This window comes from Budorcas taxicolor, chromosome 21, assembly GCF_023091745.1.
Source record: "Budorcas taxicolor isolate Tak-1 chromosome 21, Takin1.1, whole genome shotgun sequence".
In the NCBI taxonomy this organism is placed as follows: Eukaryota; Metazoa; Chordata; class Mammalia; order Artiodactyla; family Bovidae; genus Budorcas; species Budorcas taxicolor.
The window spans coordinates 26,124,452-26,142,720 of record NC_068930.1 but is presented as its reverse complement, the minus strand read 5'-3'; the positions used below and the strand labels follow the sequence as shown (position 1 = coordinate 26,142,720).

General features: G+C 50.3%; 1 pseudogene; it reads right to left on the bottom strand.

Moving 5' to 3' along the window:
* Positions 1–8,567, bottom strand: part of LOC128066999 (rho-related BTB domain-containing protein 2-like) — a 32,572-nt pseudogene extending 24,005 nt beyond the window's left edge.
* Between the last annotated feature and the right edge of the window lie 9,702 nt (positions 8,568–18,269).

Sequence of the window (18,269 nt, the reverse complement as noted above, 5' to 3'; positions counted from 1 at the left end):
TGGTCTTACGTTTAGATCTTTAATCCATTTTGAGTTTATTTTTGTGTATGGTGTTAGAAAGTGATCTAGTTTCAATTTTTTACAAGTGGTTGACCAGTTTTCCCAGCACCACTTGTTAAAGAGATTGTCTTTAATCCATTGTATATTCTTGCCTCCTTTGTTGAAGATAAGGTGTCCATAGATGTGTGGATTTCTCTTTGCTTTCTGCCATTAGAATGGTATCATCCTCACCCCCAGGGTTTTTTAAGACCATTAATAACCTTTCAATGTCATAAGATGAGACAAAACAATAGTTTTAAAAGTATCCAAAATCAAACTCAATCTCTACCAAATCTGATCTGCCCCTGGTGTTCCAGATCACAATGACTACATCCTTAAGCAACCGATCCCTCTTTCCTCTCCGTTTCATCCATTCCTGTCAGTTTCCCACTGTTCCTAAGTCCAAGCCATTGTCATTCTTCATGAGGGTCACGTCAGGAGCCTCCTGAGTTTTATCTCCTCTCTAGAGTGCCTTGTCCACTCTATAAGCAGAACCACCTTTTATTTTACTTGTTTTTTATTGGAGTATAGTTGCTTTACGAAGTGCTGTACAACTAAGTGAATCAGCCCATGCATAAATACACCCCCTCTTTTTGGATTTCCTCCCCATTTAGATCACCACAGAGAACTGAGTAGAGTTCCCTGTGTTATACAGTAGGGTCTCATTAGTTATCATTTTATACATAGTAGTTAATATATGTCAATCCCAATCTCCCAATTCATTCTCCCAAGTGGCGCTAGTGGTAAAGAATATGCCTGCCTGCCTCTCCTGCAAGAGCTGCAGGAGACTCAAGATTCGATCCCTCGGTGGAGAAGATCCTCTTGGGGAGGAAACAGCAACCCACTCCAGTATTCTTGCCTGGGAAATCCCATGGACAGAGGAGCCTGGAGGGCTACAGCCCATGGGGTCACAAAGAGTTGACATGGCTGAGCAACTAAGCAACAACAAGGAGCATATAGTTGCTTCCTTTTTCTTCCCTTTGGTTTCAATGAGTTGAAATCCACATTTTTGAAATTTCCACCTAATTTTTCCCTAGCTCTGCTCTCTGAGGCCACACAGATGATAGCTTTTGTATCGCTGAGGATGACTTAATCCCACCCCCATGGTATTGTCTCTACATGGCAATTCTGTTGCTCGTAAGTGAAAGGAACTCTGAGAATATGGCTGGGAGTTATATGTGCTGCTGCCCATTTCCAGATAATGTGTGTTGGCCCTGAAACAGTCACAATGCTAGGATGGGCTTTCCCTTTGGAAGACAGTCCCCATAAGGTCTATCCTACTAAGCTCCTGTAGTTTTTGTTCTTAGGTGGCTCACGGGCAAATGGGCAGAGTGCTCTCTGTCTTGTGGTGAAGGATTCTGCAGTGGACAAGTGACATATAAGCACAGAAGACCCAACAGAACAGAACGGTGCAGGCGTTGCCTCCGAGAGCCTGTCTCTGGGGAGAAGACTCTGTTCCAGTCACCCCTGTGTTCAAGGGCTCGTTGAACGAGGGAACCAAGTAATGCTGACAAATCTAGTGTTTAAAAATCATCCAGTCCCTGTGGGCAAACCCACACATCCAAAAAGGGGCTTCTATGGCAGTCTAGTGGTTAGGGCCTTTCTTCCAGTGCAGGGGTTGTGGGTTCCATCCCTGGTTGGGAGGCTAAGATACCACATGCCTTGCAGCCAAAACATCAAAACATAAACCAGAAGCAATGTTCTAACAAAACCCCACCCATCAGGGCCCCTCCCCACAGGGGAGAGGAGAGCTCCCAACTCCTGCAGGACATTCAGGAAACTCATCTGCACAGGGAGCTGGCCACACCGCACACCGGCTGGTTCAGGGGACTTACTATTCTATCCTAGACCTCCTGGTCCTGATTAACTCAGGCTGCAGAGATCCAAAGTTCCCCTCGGCCCTTCTGAAAATGTTCAGTATTGTCAGTGCAGGAGGATAATACACTCTTTCTGCATTTCTGCCCTGCAGCGCAGCAATTGTCTGTCTTGAGAATGATTGTGCTAATTCTTAGGTCATTAACTCCAAGTCCTACATGACTACACACTTCTCCAACTGGAGAGGATGCAAAACAGAGGGAGACACAGAGGGTAAAACAGATCCCCAGAGGAGATCTTTCTGAATTGTGAAGAACCAAGGAGTTGGAAAGAGCCATCCCCTCCACCACCAAGATGGAAGAGGGGAATGTGGGGGAAGGGGGACACGCCCCGGGGGACAGTCCAGTCTGTGAAGTTTCACCCAGTGGGGTAGGAGGGGCAGCTGGGTCAGCGTGGCGCCTCTTCTGGTCCCCAGGCCGCTCCAGACCATCCTCTGAGCTGGCCAGGGAGGTGCTGGATTTGAATTCCATAGTCCACTTGACCAGGTCCCAGGGAGCTCGGCAGGGCTGACCTTCTGTCTTGGTCAGCAATACCTGGGTTGTTTCTGAGCCTACTTTACTTTTGCAGGTTTTGCTGGGCAGCCCACAACAGAAATGTTGTACTATAAACCTCCATATCTCCCAGCCACCCCTATCTTTTTCTGGCTGAGGCCAGAGTGAGTGGCTGCGGAGTGGGGCTACCTAGCTTGGGAGGAGCTTCTGGCGGCGTCGGCCACACTCGGGGAGCACTGGGTTCCCTCTGGAATTTGAGCTGGTGTCCCCGGTGCCACAGGTGTGCCTGGCGCTGCTAGTGTCCCCGGTGTCACAGATGTCACTGGTGCCCTGGTGCCAGGATGACTCAGGTGTGGCGGGTGTTGGGGGAGCGGCCGGTGCCTTGGGTGCCGAAAATGCCTCTGGTGGAGGGAGTGGCCCCAGGGTCACACAAGGCAGACTGGATGGGTGGGGGAGTGGTAGAGTCAGGATCTTTGAATCGGGGGTTGTCTCCTGCATCCGAATGGTCTCCCAGAAGAATAGCCAGGCCAGTATGAGGGTGGACACCTCAGGGCTTGGAGGCTGGAGTGTTTGGAGGCTGAAGTTCTTCACGGCAGGGAAGGGCTTCACAGTGGTGGTTGGGGCCCCACCCTGGGTCTATTCAAGCTCAGGCTTTCTGAGCTCTGGCTCTGGTCCCACCCCGTGCGCAGAGCCATCGCACTGTCACCAACGAATTCTCTTCACTAAGTGGCAGGAGTGGCTCCTCCTGACCCATCTTCACCCATGGATGCTCCCAAAGATGGAGTAAAGTAGCTGTTTGTATGGTTGAGGGTCAGCATGCTTGCCATTAAACTTCTTGTTTTGTATAAGTAGTCGGGCACATGGTAATGCCCTACAAGACTGTGGAGGTGCTGGGTTTGAATCCCATAGTCCACTTGACCAGGACCCAGTGAGCTCAGCAGGTCTGACCTTTCGTCTCAGTTTAGTCATGCAGGGGTTGTTTTTTGGACTATTGTATTTTTGTGCCTCTTACCGGGAAGCCTTCAACACAAATGTTTCACAATAAAATTTCACATTCTCCCAGCCAGCCCCGTCATTTTCTGGCTGAGGGCAGAGGGAGTGGCTGGGGACACTGGAGGCCCAGCTTAGTAGGAGCTTCCAGCTGTGTGGGCTGCACGCAGCGGGCAGTGGGTAACTTCTGGGGCTTTGCTGCAGCTGTCTTGGGTACCCTGGGCACACAGCTGTCAGTGGTGCCAAGGGTGTCTCAGGTGCCACTGGTGTCTTGGGTTTCACGAATGTCACTGGTGGCCCACATGCAGCGGGTGTTGCTAGTGACCCCCTCCCCGGGGTGTCAGGCGTGCCTCGGGTGTGGCAGGTGCCTTGGAAGCCAAAGATGCCGCAGGTGGAGGGAGGGGCCACAGAGTCCAACGAGGCAGATGTGTCTCAGGTGTCACTAGTACCCTGTGTGTTGGTCATCGGGCATGCATGGAATGCACCGGTGTCAGGGATCTTTGCATCATGCGTTCTCTCCTGCATCCAAATGGTTTCCCACAGGAAAAGCCAGGCCAGAATGAAGGCGGACAGTCACAGCTTGGAGGCGGGAGTGTTTTGGTGCTGGAGTTCCTCGTGGCAGGAGGGGCTTCGCTATGATGCTGTTGCAGAAACCAGCACTCGAGAAACCAAGCACCACTCTCAGAGAGTTGGAGAACTCAGGTTTATTACGCCGGCAGGCCCAGAGGAGTTAACACTTCAAGCTTTGAGCCCCAAACAAAGGGATTACAGAGTTTTTATAGACAGACTGTAGTGGGCAACACTAGCTGTTATAGGCTGGTTTAAACTAAGGGGTTTCGCACGCGCAGGAATAGTGGTCAAGATGGGGAGGGGGATGCCTGACCTGGACAGGCATGATTAAGCAGGTTTGAAGCAGCTGAGCGATTGCAAAGAGCAAGACAAGGGTGAGTGAGATAAATGCCAGTTCCTAGTATTGCAAGTCCCCACTTTCTGAGACTTACATGATCCAGACTTTGCAAGGGGTAAGGTGAGTTACAGAGGCAGAAGGAGGTAAAATTTTAACTTTTCCTCTTCAGTGGTACAGGGCCCCATCCTGGGTCTGTTCCAGCACAGGCTTTCTGAGCTCCGGCTCTGGTCCCATCTTGAGTCCAAGGGCATCTGCGCTGTCACTTAGGAGTCCTCTTCACAGACTGGCAGAAGTGGCTCCTCCTGACCTATCGTGACCCATAGATGCTGCCAAAGACGTGGTAAATTAGCTCTGTTTTTAAGGTTGAGGATCAGCATGCTTGCCATTTGGTACTTATTTCACATGCTAATATGAAATTTATCATGATAATTCCCTATGAGGGCACATGCTAATTCCCTATGAGGCCATGGAGTTCTGGATTTGAATCCCATAGTCCACTTTACTGGGTCCCAGGCAGCTTGGCAGGTCTGACCTTTTGTTGCAGTTAGTCATGTGGGGGTTGTTACTGGGACTATTGAAATTCTGTGCCTGTTTCCAGCAAGCAGCCAACAGTAATGATTCATAATAAAATTTCATTATTCTACCAGCCAGCTCCTTCTTTTTCTGGCCTGGGCAGAGGAAGTGGTTGGGGGACTCTGACTGCCCAGCTTGGGAAAAGGTTCCAATGGTGTCGGACCAGTTAGGGGGCAGCAGGTATCGGAGGTACCCTCTGAGGCTTTGCTGCAGGTGTCCCAATTCCCCTGGTGTCACGGGTGTCTTGGGTGTCATGAAAATTGCTGGTGTTGTGTGTGCCCCAGGTGTCAGGGGTGCCTTGGGTTTGGTGGCTGTCGGGCGTGAATTTATCAGGTGCAGAAGATGCCGCTGGTGAAGGGAATGGCCCCAGGGTCACATGAGGCAGATGGGTGGGGGAGTGGTAGGGTCGGGGGATCTTTGAATCGTGGGTTGTCTCCTCCATCCAAATTTTCTCCCACAAGAATAGCAAGAGTGTGGACACCTCAGGGCTTAGAGGCTGAAGTTTTTGAGTGCTGGAATTCTTTGTGGCAGGTGACGACTTCACAGTGATGGTACAAAGTCCCACCCTGGGACTATTCAAGCTCAGGCTTTCTACTTCTGGCTCTGGTCCCACATCGAGCTCAGAGGCATCCACGCTGTCACCTTCAGACCCGCTTCACACAGTGGCGGGAGTGGCTTTTCCTGGCCCATTTTGACCCATGGATGCTGCCAAAGACAGGGTAAAGTAGCCCTGCTTTTAGGGGTGAGGATCAGCATGCTTGCCATCACGTTCTTATTTCGTATAAGCAGTCGGGCACATGATAATGTCCTATGAGTTTGTGGAGGTCTTGGATTTGAATCCCAAAGAATTCTTGACTGGGTCCCAGGGAACTCGGCCAATCTAAACTTTGTCTCAGTTAGTCATGCATGGGTTGATTCTGGGACTATTGTATTTTTGTGCCTCTTGCTGGGAAGCCTGCAACAGAAATGTTTCACAATAAAATTTTGTATTTTCCCAGCCAGCCCCTTCTTTATCTGGCTGAGGGCAGAGGGAGTGGCTGGGGACTCTGGCTGCCTGACTTGGGAGGAGCTTCCAATACTGTCAGCCCCACTGTGGGGGCAGTGGGTACATTCCTGGGCTTTGCTGCAGGCGTCTCGGATGCCGCTGCTATCACAGGTGTCATGGGTGCCGTGGGTGTCTGGGGTGTGGCTGGTGTGTCTGGTGTTGCGAATGTCGCGGGCATCACACGTGCCACAGGTTTCACCAGTGCCCAGGGTGTTGGCCGTGCAGCGGGTGCAGCAGGTGTTGGGGATGTGGCAGGTGCCTCGGCCGGGGAAGATGCCATCGGTGGAGGGAGTGGTCCCAGGGTCACTCAAGGCAGATGTGGTAGGTGAGGGAGTGGTAGTGTGTGTGATCTTTGAATTGTGGGTTGTCTCCTGCATCTGAATGGTTTCCCACAGGAACAGCCAGGCTGTTATAAGAGTGTACACCTCTGGGCATAGAGGCTGGAGTTTTAGAGTGCTGGAATTCTTCATGGCAGGCAACGGCTTCCCAGTGATGGCACAGGGCTCCACCTTGGGTCTATTCAAGCGTAGGCTCTCTGAGCTCTGGCTTTTGCTCCACCTCAAGCCCAGTGGCATCCCCAACTGTCACTTCTGGATCCTCTTCAGTGTGGTGGGAGTGGCTCCTCCTGGTCCATCTTGACCAATGGATGCTGCCACAGATGGGGTAAAGAAGCTCTTCGTAGGGTTGAAGGTCAGCATGCTTGCCATTAAGTTACTTATTTCAGACGATAAGTAGTTGCGCAAATGGTCATCCCCTATGAGGCCGTGGAGGTGCTGGATTTGAATCCCATATCCACTTGACTGGGACACAGGGAGCCTGGCAGTTCTGACCTTTTGTCTCAGTTAGTCATGCAGGGGTTGTTCCTAGGACTATTGTATTTTTGCGCCTCATGCCGAGAAGACTGCAGCAGAAATGTTTCACAATAAATTTTCGTATTCTCCCAGCCAGTCCCTTCTTTTTCTGGCTGAGGGCGGAAGGAGTGGCTCAGGACTCTGGCTGCCTGGCTTGGGAGGAGCTTCCAACAGTGTGGGTCTCACTCAAGGCGCAGTGGGTGCCCTCCCAGGCTTTGCTGCAGGCGTCTTGGGTGCCCCTGGTGCCACGGGTGCCACAGGCATCTTGGGTGCCCCTGGTGCCAAGGGTGTTTCGGGTGCTGCTGGTGTCTCAGGTCTCTCGGGGGGTGCTGGTGCCTCTGGTGTTAGAGAATGTCACCAACGTTGCACGTGCCATGGGTGTCTCTGGTGCCCCAGTGTGGGGGGTGTCTAGGGTGTGGCCAGTGTCAGGCGTGCATTGGGTGCAGTGGGTGTCAGGGGTGCGGCGGGTGCCTCGGCTGAGGTAGACACCGCTGGAGGGAGTGACTGCAGAGTAACACGAGGCAGATGCTGTAGGTGGGGGAGAGATAGAGTCAGTGATCTTGGAATCTTGGTTTGTCTCCTGCACCTGAATGGTCTCCCACAGGAATAGCAGGGTCGGTATGAAGGTGCACACCTCAGGGCGTAGCAGCTGGAGTTTTTGAGTGCTGGAATTCTTCATGGCAGGTGACGACTTCACAGTGATGGCATGGGGCCTCACCCTGGGACTATTCAGGCTCAGGCTTCTGACTTCTGGCTCTGGTCCCACATTGAGCTCAGAGGCATCCACACTGTCACCTTCTGATCCGCTTCACACAGTGGCGGGAGTGGCTTTTCTTGGCCCATCTTGATGGATGGATGCTGCCAAAGACAGGGTAAACTAGCCCTGCTTTTCAGGGTGAGGATCAGCATGCTTGCCATCACGTTCTTATTTCATATGATAAGTAGTTGGGCACACGTTAATGCCCTATGAGGCCGTGGAGTTCTGGATTTGAATCCCATAGTCCACTTGACCGGGTCTAAGGGAGCTCAGCAGGTCTGAACTTTTGCCTCAGTTAGTCATGCAGGGGTTGTTTCTGGGACTATTGTATTTTTGTGCCTCTTGCCGGGAAGCCTGCAACAGAAACGTTTCACAATAAAATTTCGTATTCTCCCAGCCAGCCCCTTCTTTATCTGGCTGCCTGGCTTGGTAGGAGCTTCCGAAGGGGCCAGGCACACTCAGGGCATGCTGAGTACACGCCTGGGCTTTGCTGCAGGTGTCTGGGGTGCCCTGGCGTCACGGGTTCGTGGGTGCCGCGGATGTCTCGGGCGCTGCCCGTGTGTCAGTTGTCTCTCGTCGCTGTCGTCCTGCGCGCCGCATGCGCTGCTTCCCTGGGTGTCGGGGGTGCTTTGGGTGCGGCAGGTTTCGGGTGTGCGGCAGGTGCCTCGGGTGCTGAAGATGTTGCTGATGGAGCGAGTGGCCGCAGGGTCACATGAGACTGATGGGGTGGGTGGGGGATTTGTAGGGTTGGTGATCTTTGAATCGTGGGTTGTCTCCTGCATCTGAATGGTCTCCCACAGGAATAGCCAGGACGAAATGAAGGTGGACACCTCAGGGCTTGGAGGCTGGAGTTTTTGGGTACTGGAGTGCGTCATGGGAGGAGGGGCTGCACAGTCAGGGAACGGGGCCCCACCCTGGGCCTATTCGCGCACAGGCTTTCTGACTTCTGGCTCTGGTCCCTCATCAAGCTCAGAGGCATCTGTACTGTCACCTCCTTGTCCTCTTCACAGAGTGGTGAGAGTGGCACCTCCTGGCCCATCTTGACCCATGGATGCTGATTAAGACATGGTAAATTAGCTCTGTTTGTAGGGTTGAGGGTCAAGCACATGGTAATGCCCCATGCGGCCATGGCGGTGCTGGGTTTGAAAATCATCGTCCACCCCATCAGGTCCCAGGCAGCTCCGCAGGTCTGACATTCTGTCTCAGTTAGTCACACAGTTGTGGTTTCTGGGACTATTGTATTTTTGCACCTCTTGCCGGGAAGCCTGCAACAGAAATGCTGCACAATAAAATGTTGTATTCTCCCAGCCAGCCCCTTCTTTTTCTGAGTGAGGCCAGAGGGAGTGGCTGGGGACTCTTGCCGCCTGGCTTAGTAGGAGCTTCTGACCGTGTTGGCCGTACTCAGGGGTCAATGGGTTCACTCTGGGGCTCTGCTGCAGGCTTTTCAGAAGCCCCTGGAGTCACGGGTGTCAGTGTGCCGGGAACGTCACTGGTGTTCCATGTGCCGTGGGTGTCACCAGTACCCTGGGTGCCTGGGGTGCCTGGGGGTGGCGGGTGGCGGGCGTGCCTTGGGTGTGGCAGGCGTGCCTTGGGTGTGGTGGGCATGCCTCAGGTGTCACGGGTGCTGCTGGTGTCATGGTGTCAATGGTGTCACGGGTGTCACTGGTACCTTGGGTGCCGCTGGTGTCTGGGGTGTCAGTGGCATAGGGGGTGCCGCTGGTATCCTCAGCAGCTGGCGTCTCTGGCATCTCAGGTGCTGCTGCTGTCTTGAGTGCCACTGGTGTCTTGGATGTCAAGGGTCCCGCTGGTGTCAAGTGTCGGGTGCCACGAATGCTGCGGGCACCGAGTGTGCCGCGGGGGTCACAGGTGCTACTGGCGTCACGATGCGGGCACCGTGCGTGCCGCGGGGGTCACAGGTGCTGCTGCCGTCGCGGCTGTTGCGGGAGCCGCCTGTGTCCCAGGATCCCAGGTGCCGTTGCCGTTGCGGGTGTTGCGGGAGCCGCCTGTGTCCCAGGATCCCAAGTGCCGCTGCCGTCGCGGGTGTTGCGGGAGCCGCCTGTGTCCCAGGATCTCAGGTCCCGCTGCTGTCGCAGGCGTTGGGGGTGCCACGGGTATTGCAGCTGTCACAGATGCCACTTATGCAGGGGGAGGTTGAAAGGTCACACGAGGGGGCTGAGTTTGGGGTACCTGCCCTCACTTCCAGGCTGGGTGCGGGGAGGGGGTTTAGGCTTGGTGGTCTTCTCCTGTGAATCATGGGTTGTCCCCTGCCTGGAATGGTCTCCCACAGGAATAGGCAGGCCAGTAGTAGGGTGGATGGCTCAGGGCTTGGAGACTGGAGTTCTCAGCTGCTGAAGTTCTTGGAAGAGGAGGGAGGGCCTCACAATAATGCTCTGGAATCCCACCTTGGGTCCCTTCAAGTGCAGGCTCTGGTCTCACCTTGAGCCCAGAACCATCCCCACTGTCACCCCCGAGTCCTCTTCACAGAGTGGCAGGAGTGGCTCCCGGCCCATCCTAACCCATGGATGCTTCCAAATATCAGTTAAAGTACCTCTGTTGACAAACCCTACAGGGTCGAGAGTCAGCATATTTGCCAGTGAGCTTCTTATGTCAGACGATAGGCAGTGTGGGGCACATGGTATTCCCTATGAGCACTCTATGCCAAAGCTGCCAGAAATCTTGTCCCTGGAAGGGGCAGGACCCGGTTACCATGACTGCAAGACGGCACCGAGGCTCCACACATCCACGCCTACAGGTGGGCCCATGCAGCTCCGCCCCGGGGCGAGCTCCGGGGTGTGTAGGCGGCAATGCCACAGAAAGTATCTAGCCTCTCTCTCGGGCTGTGCTCGTTGCTCACCGGAGTCTGCAATCTTCGCCTTCCTGTTCCCATCGCGGAGCGAGCTGCTCAGGGCCAGGGCCCACTGCTCAGAGCTGAAGGGCCAAGAGGAGCTGCCGGAAGCGGCCTCGAGCCCCGCCTCCGTCACGCGGCCCTGCTCATCCAGGCAGGTGTGCATGTCTCCCCCACGGAGGCATTCCATAATGAGGAGCGTCTCTCTTCTGTGTCAGTGACCTTCAGGAGTTTCACAGTGTTGGGATGGTTCAGAACTTTCATACTGTTGACCTCGGGAAGGAGCTCCTGGAGACGGGAAAAACTCTGTTGATGTTCGTTTATGACCTTAATAGCCACCTCTCCCCCTGTCACAACATGCCGTGCCAACTTTCCTTTGGCAAAGTGACCTTCTCTGATTGTGTAGAGGACTTTGTAAATCTCAGTGCAAGCATCCTTGTTAGCAGAGATGGCCATGAGGTCCAGATAGACGGCTAGTGCTACACTGCTCGGAGCAGAAAACGGCAACTCACTCCAGTGTTCTTGCCTGGAGAATCCCAGGGACAGAGGAGCCTGCTGGGCTGCTGTCTATGGGGTCACACAGAGTCGGACGCGACTGAAGCGACTTAGCAGCAGCAGCAGCAGTGCTACACTGCTATGATTAAAATGGATAACCAGCAAGGTCCTAGTATATACAGCACAGGAAACTCTCCTCAGTGTTATGTGGCAGCCTGGAGGTGAGGGGAGTTTGTGGAGAATGGAATCACATATATGTATGGCTAATTCTTTTGTTGTCCACTTGAAACTATTACAACAACACTGTTAATCAGCTATACTCCAGTATAAAATTAGAAGCTTTAAAAAAGAAAACCTAGTACGATTGTAACTTGGGTTTGTAGCTCCACTTTTTGTTTTCAATTTGAATGAGACTAATATGTAATAAACATGCACACACAAAAATCATCATCTGTTCTAATACTTTTTTGGAGAAGAAAAATCTGATCTCTAAAAATGAATGTATGTGTCTGATCTCAAGGATAGCATTTGGAAATTGTAGTGTCTTTGTCCTCCAATATAAAGGTAAGCCAGAGTCAGGTCCCTTTCCATACGGCAGCTCAATAACAGAAGCTACAAGATAGACAGATATGAGGCAATAACAATAAGAGCAGGCTTTAGGAAAAGGAACCGAGGACCACTACTAATAGATGCACAAAAGTCTCAGAACGCCCTATTCCAAATGCCACCTCGAGTAACGTGATAATAAAGAAAATCTACAAAAATGTTTAAAGTAACGTGTAGGACCCTGTATTAGTAGTTGTCTGTGTAGTGTTAGTCACTCAGCCATGTCCAGTTCTTTGCAATCCCCTGGACTGTAGCCTGCCAGGCTCCTCTGTCCATGGGCTTCTCCAGGCAAGAATACTGAAGTTGGTTGCCATGCCCTCTGCCAGGGGATCTTCTCAACCCAGGGGATCGAACCCGTGTCTCCTATATCTTTTACATCTCCTGCATTGGCAGGCACATTCTTTACCCCTAGCGCCACCTGGGAAGCCCCAATAGTCTTCAGGGCACCATAAAAGAAAAGCACACACTGCATCCCTTAAACAGCAGAAATTAATTTTTTCACAACTCTAGAGGCTAGAAGTCCAAAATCAAGGTGTTAGGGTTGGTTTCAGTCAGATTTCTTTTACTGGCTTATAGACAGCCCTCTTCCAACATTGTTGTTGTTTAGTCACAAGTCGTATCCAACTCTTCTGCAACCCCATGGACAGGACTGTAGCCCGCCAGGATCCTCTGTCTCCATCCTCACATGACCTCTTCTCTGTGTTCACACACAAGGAGAGAGAGTTCTGGGTGTCTCTTCCTCTTCCTATAAGGACACTTCCTATCGTATTAAGGCCCCACCATTTGGCAAGTCATGCTAGGGAGGCCAGATGTCCCCAAGCGGCAGGAGGAAATGAATGGCAAGCGGTGGACCTTTTTTCCTACTTTCCTTTGCTTCTGCTTTAGTCACGTGAGTAGGAAGCTCCTTTTAATTGCTATGATGACAGTGGGTTCTGCCTGAAAGTACCTTTTTCCCAAACCTTGAGCTGCTAATTGCCCAAAGAAACAATACATCTTACTCATGAAAAAGTTTTTCTTAAGCTATGTTAATGAAACTATGTGTTTGTTTGGAGGTCTGTGTTCCTTCAAGACTTAATTGTTTTGTGGATACAATATATCTCACCCAGAGACATCTAGTCTTGAGAGGACTCCCCTTGTGCAGATCTGTATGCTATGGGAGAGAAACCTGGTGCAACTCTCTCAACTTTGAAGTGTTTCTTCTATCTATAATCAACAACTTACTAACAGGCATAAAGATGCCTTGCTAAAAACCAGCAAGGGGGTATCTTTTCTGCCCACTTCTGCTGTCTATTGTCAGAAGCTTTGTCTATCCCTTTTGTGCTTTAATAAAACTTTGCTACACAAAAGCTCTGAGTGATCAGGCCTCATCTCTGGCCCCAGATTGAAATACTCTCATCTGCAGGCCAAGAATTCTGGTGTCGTTCTTGGCTCACAGCCACAACCTTTCATCTTAGGGGCTCTTCCAGGATCTTCAGGACATGGTAAAGACACTTAGAGCTCTAGTTCTTTGGTTCTCCCGGTAAACACTAGGAGTGAAGTTTTCTACTTTACTAACACAGTGTGCCTGGTCTGTGTGAATGCTATTTGGAAGAGATGTACAAACAAGTGTGAAGCAAGACTTGAGACTGGCTTTGTGGTTCCATGGCACCTCATAACGACTGAAGGTAGCCTGAAAGAGAGCCAGTCAGGGGTTTATACTGACCTGCCAATGCCAAGACCCATCCAACGCCCCTGCAAGGGGAGCAGCCAGAAATGGGTGAAACGCAGGACCTGACTTTTCTTTCTCAGTCAACTTTTCCTGGCCTCTTTGACCATTTTGTAACTACCTGGGGAATTGAAACTACTAACCTAATCTGTAAAATAATAGACTTTCAAGGGACTTGCGATCCATGCTGTTACTGTGTGCTTTTACTTAGACCCCAAGTTTGGATTGATAGTCATCAAGCACCTAGCCTTTCTAGGAATCAAGTTACCTTGGTTGTTTTCTCATGTACTGCAGACAGGAGCACAGTTAGGTGCTAGGTGGAGCTCTAGCTCCAGGAACGTCCCTCAGGCTAGAGGTTGCTCTCTTAGCTGCCTGCCTCGGGCCAGCAACCTGAAAGTGAGTCCTTGTCACAGCTGTGCCTCCAGTCTACGTGGAGAGAGGCGCTGCTGGCAATCATGAGGTTTCTGAGGTCACAGCACGGAAATTCTAGGATCTGGTCAGATTGGAAGTGCAATGGGCTTCTTCCTTTGGTAACACTAGATCTTAGGGGACAAGAGGAGGCTCTCCAGTGACTTTTGTCTCAACTCCTTAGATATTCTTCCTGTGGAATCTGTGGAAATGAACTGAAAGGATTGGCCCTAACAGCTCGAGGACAAAAATCACTTTTTCCTCTCTGGCAGGCCCTTCACCACCTCTTTTACTATGACATATACTGGTGTCGTGACACTCCGAAGGGACATTTTGGGTTTTATGTTTGTCCTTTTATGGCTTTCCAATTTCATTGTGGTCAGGAATATATTCAGGACTGTGCACAGGCACCCAGGAGATGAATCTTTCCTCTAGTCGTCTTAGCTTGGGAGGCGTTCCAGAAGGCTACTCTGTTGCACCCTGGGTGACATCAGAGGAACATCAGAAATCAGGAAAAGGTCTTAATGGTGAGCAACTGGACATCAATCTGGGATGCCATGAGTTCCCCCTCGCTGATAGAATGGAGAAGGCCAGTGCTGAGATACCTGTGTCGGTAAGAGGCAGGTTAACTCCAGCTAGGGAAGGAAGCTTAGCTGGAAGACCTATCTCCATTCCCATCTACAGCAAGGAGGGACACCTCGGGTAGAAAAGAGCCAAAGTGCTGGACACTGCTTTTTCCTTTTTACAAACGGGAGCTAACAGTTCCAGCCATACTACTTTGGACTGTATCCTGAAAAACTAGGATAGACTCAATTCCCAGGGCTTAAAGAAGACACACCTGACCTTCCCATGTGAAACCGCATGGCCACGGTATCCACTGGAGGATGGCAAACAATGGCCGGTTGGAGTGTCTCTTAATTATACCATTTTACAAGTAAACCAGTTCTGTAGAAAACAAGAGAAATGGGTAGAAGTGACATATGTGCTGCTCTTTTTCTCTCTGCAAGACACGCCAGACATGTCCTAAGGGCATAGATTTGGGTGTGACACTTTCAGTTCCCTCCTGTTCTCCTACTTTGCCCCCATATCTGGGGCTCCCAACTGAACAAACTCAAAGTCAGGGCACCCCTCTAGGAAGGGTTGCCTTGGTCTTGGTAGAAATTCATACTGAAATTCAAACTGCTCCAGTCTCAGCAGAGGTTCAGGCAATCCTTGTTTCAATATGACCTCAGACTACTGTGGTTTCAATAGAAACTCAGTTGAAATAAAGGAAACTCAGGCAACTAAAACCAAGGGTAAAATACAGGATGAGAAAGGAGATGAGATGGAGGAAGAGATGGAGAATAGGAGACAGAGATAAGGAAAAACAGACTTCTCCAATCTATGCCTGGGATCATAGGCAAAGGGCAGCTAGAGAGGCTGAGGAACAGCCACACATGCTGTTGCCTCTTCAGGAAGGACCCACTGGGAGGAATAACTAGTCTATGAGTTAATCACCGCTTTTCTTATCAAGAAATGCAAAGAATCAAGAAGGATCTGGGAAACTATTTGGAGGATGCAGAGAAATATATTAGAGCCTTTAAGGGTGTTATTCTGTTTATAATCTTACTTGGAAAGATGTGATGTATATCTTGGGACAGACGCTAACTCCTGACTCAAAAACTTGAGTTTTGGAGAAAGCTGTTGCCTATGGAGATGAATGACTTTGTGATGAATCAGCAGGAAAGACAGAGGACAAGATAGCCACCCTCCCTACTGGGAATCAGGCAGTCCCGACAACAGAACCAGACTGGGGCTATTACACGACTGAAGAAAGATGGGATTAGAGTCACTCTGTAAGATGTGTTCTTGAAGGACTCAGGCAACCACACACTAAAACTTTAAACTATGCCAAACTGGCAAGAATAAAACAGGGAGAGAAGGAAGAGCCTAGTAAATTCCTAGATAAAAGCCCTTCACAGATTCACTGAGATTGATCCCAAAAGTGAAAAGGGAACAGTGATCTTAAAAGACAGACTTCTCACTCAGTCGGGTCCAGATATCCACCATAAGCTACTAAAACAAAATCGGAAACTAGGTTTTCTGTTGAGAATCAGGGCAGCTGTTCTGAACATTTTCCACTCAAGGAGGATGGTTCTGGCTGGAACTGTGTTGGGAATAGGAAATGCAGCTGACACTACATTGACAAATCTTAGTGAAGGCTCAAAATGGAACCTGAGCCAATGGTCAGGGTCATCTCATTTCCCCAGCAACTCACGATGTGGAGGAGGAAGGAAGAGCCACAGAGTGACCATCTGCTATGACTCCGGCTGCCAAGTGCTTTACACTAAAACAGTTAATCAAAGCCTCCCAGACACAAGACAATCTACAGGGTGGGAGAAAATATTTGCAAATGATGCAACCAAGAAGGGCTTAATTTCCAAGATGTACAAAGAGCTCATACAACTCAACAACAATAAAAGCCTATCCAAAAATAGACAGAAGACCTAAATAGACATTTCTCCAAAAAAGCAATCAGTTCAATTCAGTTCAGTCGTATCCAACTCTTTGCGACCCCATGAATCGCAGCACGCCAGGCCTCCCTGTCCATCACCAACTCCCAGAGTTCACTCAGACTCACATCCATCAAGTCGATGATGCCATCCAGCCATCTCATCCTCTGTCATCCCCTTCTCCTCCTGCCCCCAATCCCTCCCAGCATCAGACTCTTTTCCAATGAATTAACTCTTCACATGAGGTAGCCAAAGTACTGGAGTTTCAGCTTCAGCATCATTCCTTCCAAAGAAATCCTAGGGCTGATCTCCTTTAGAATGGACTGGTTGGATCTCCTTGCAGTCCAAGGGACTCTCAAGAGTCTTATCCAACACCACACTTCAAAGGAGAAGTCCCTTTTTTGATGTGTGGGTTTGAAGGGACTGCAGGGGCTGGAAGATTTGAAAACACTACATTTGTTAGCATTACCTAGGTTCCTTTGTTCAGAATCCTGACTCTGGGAATCACACTCTCAGTGGCAACACCTGCACCCTTCTGTTGGCTCTTGTGCGCTTACATGTCACTTGCCAACTGCGGAATCCTTCACAAGACACAGAGCACTCTGACCACACGCCTATGAGCCACCTAAGAACAAAAACTACAGGAGCTTAGTAGGTCAGACCCTATGGGGACCATCTTCCAGAGGGAAAGCCCATCCTAGCATTGTGACTGTTTCAGGGCCTACGCACATGTATCTAGGAATGGGCAGCAGCACATATAACTCCCAGCCATATTCTCAGATTTCCTTTCACTCAGAAGCAACAAAATTGCCATGTAGAGACAACAGCATGAGGGTGGGATAAAGTCATCCTCAGAGATACAAAAGCCACCATTTGTGTGGCCTCAGAAAGCAGAGCTTGGGCAAAATTAGGTGGAAATTTCAAAAATGTGGATTTCAACTCATTGAAACCAAAGGGAAGAAAAAGGAAGCACATATGTGCTCCTTCTTGTTCAGTCGCACAGTTGTGTCTGACTCTTTGCGACGCTATGGGCTGTAGTCCACCAGGCGCCTCTGTCCATGGGATTTCCCAGGCAAGAATACTGGAGTGGGTTGGTATTTGCTCCTCCAAAGGATCTTCTCAACCCAGCAATCGAACCTGTGTCTCCTTCAGCTCCTGCATTGGCAGGCAGATCCTTTGCCCCTAGCACCATCTTGGAAGATGAACAGGAAGACTGCAGTTGACATATATACACTGATATGTATAAAATAGATAACTAATGCGACCCCAAAGTACAGCACAGGGAACTCTACTCAGTGCTCTGTGGTGACCTAAATGGGAAAGAAATACAAAAAGGAGGGTATGTATGTCTATATGGGGCTGATTCACTTTGCTGTGCAGCAGAAACAAACAAACATCGTAAAGCAACTATACTCAAAAAAAAAAAAAAAAGTAAAATAAAAGATGTTTCTGCTTATAGAGTGAACAAGGCACTCTAGTGAAAGTCTATCAGTCCTGTCTGATGCTTTGCAACCACATGGACACTCTCCATGGAATTCTCCAGGCCAGAATACTGGAGTGGGTAGCCTTTCTCTTCTCCAGGGGATCTTCCCAACCCAGGGATCAAACCCAGGTCTCCCGCACTGCAGGTGGATTCTTTACCAGCTGAGCCACAAGGAAAGCCCAAGAATAATGGAGTGGGTAACCTATCCTTTCTCCAGCAGATCTTCCTCACTGAGGAATCAAACTGGGTTCTCCCGCATTGCAGGCAGATTCTTTACCAACTGAGCTATCAGGGAATGCTGAAGGCACTCAAGGAAGGAGACAAAACTCAGGAGGCTCCTGCCTAGGCATTCCTGAGGAATGACAATGACAGTGGGAAACTGACCTGAACGGAAGGAAGTGAGAGGAAAGGGGGGAGGGTAGCTGAGGATGTAGTCATTGTGATCTGGAACACTAGGGGCAGATCAGATTTGGTGGAAATTATGAGCTTGATTTTGAATACCTTTAAAACTACTGATTTGTGTCATCTATGACACTGAGGGCTGAGAGGAGCCACTCCATGTTCAAGGTCAGGAGGGGCAGCGGTGAGGAGATACCCCTCGTCCAAGGTAAGGACCAGCAGCTGTGCTTTGCTGGAGCAGCCGTGAAGAGATACCCAACGCTCAAGGTAAGAGAAACCCAAGTAACACAGTAGATGTTGCCAGAGGG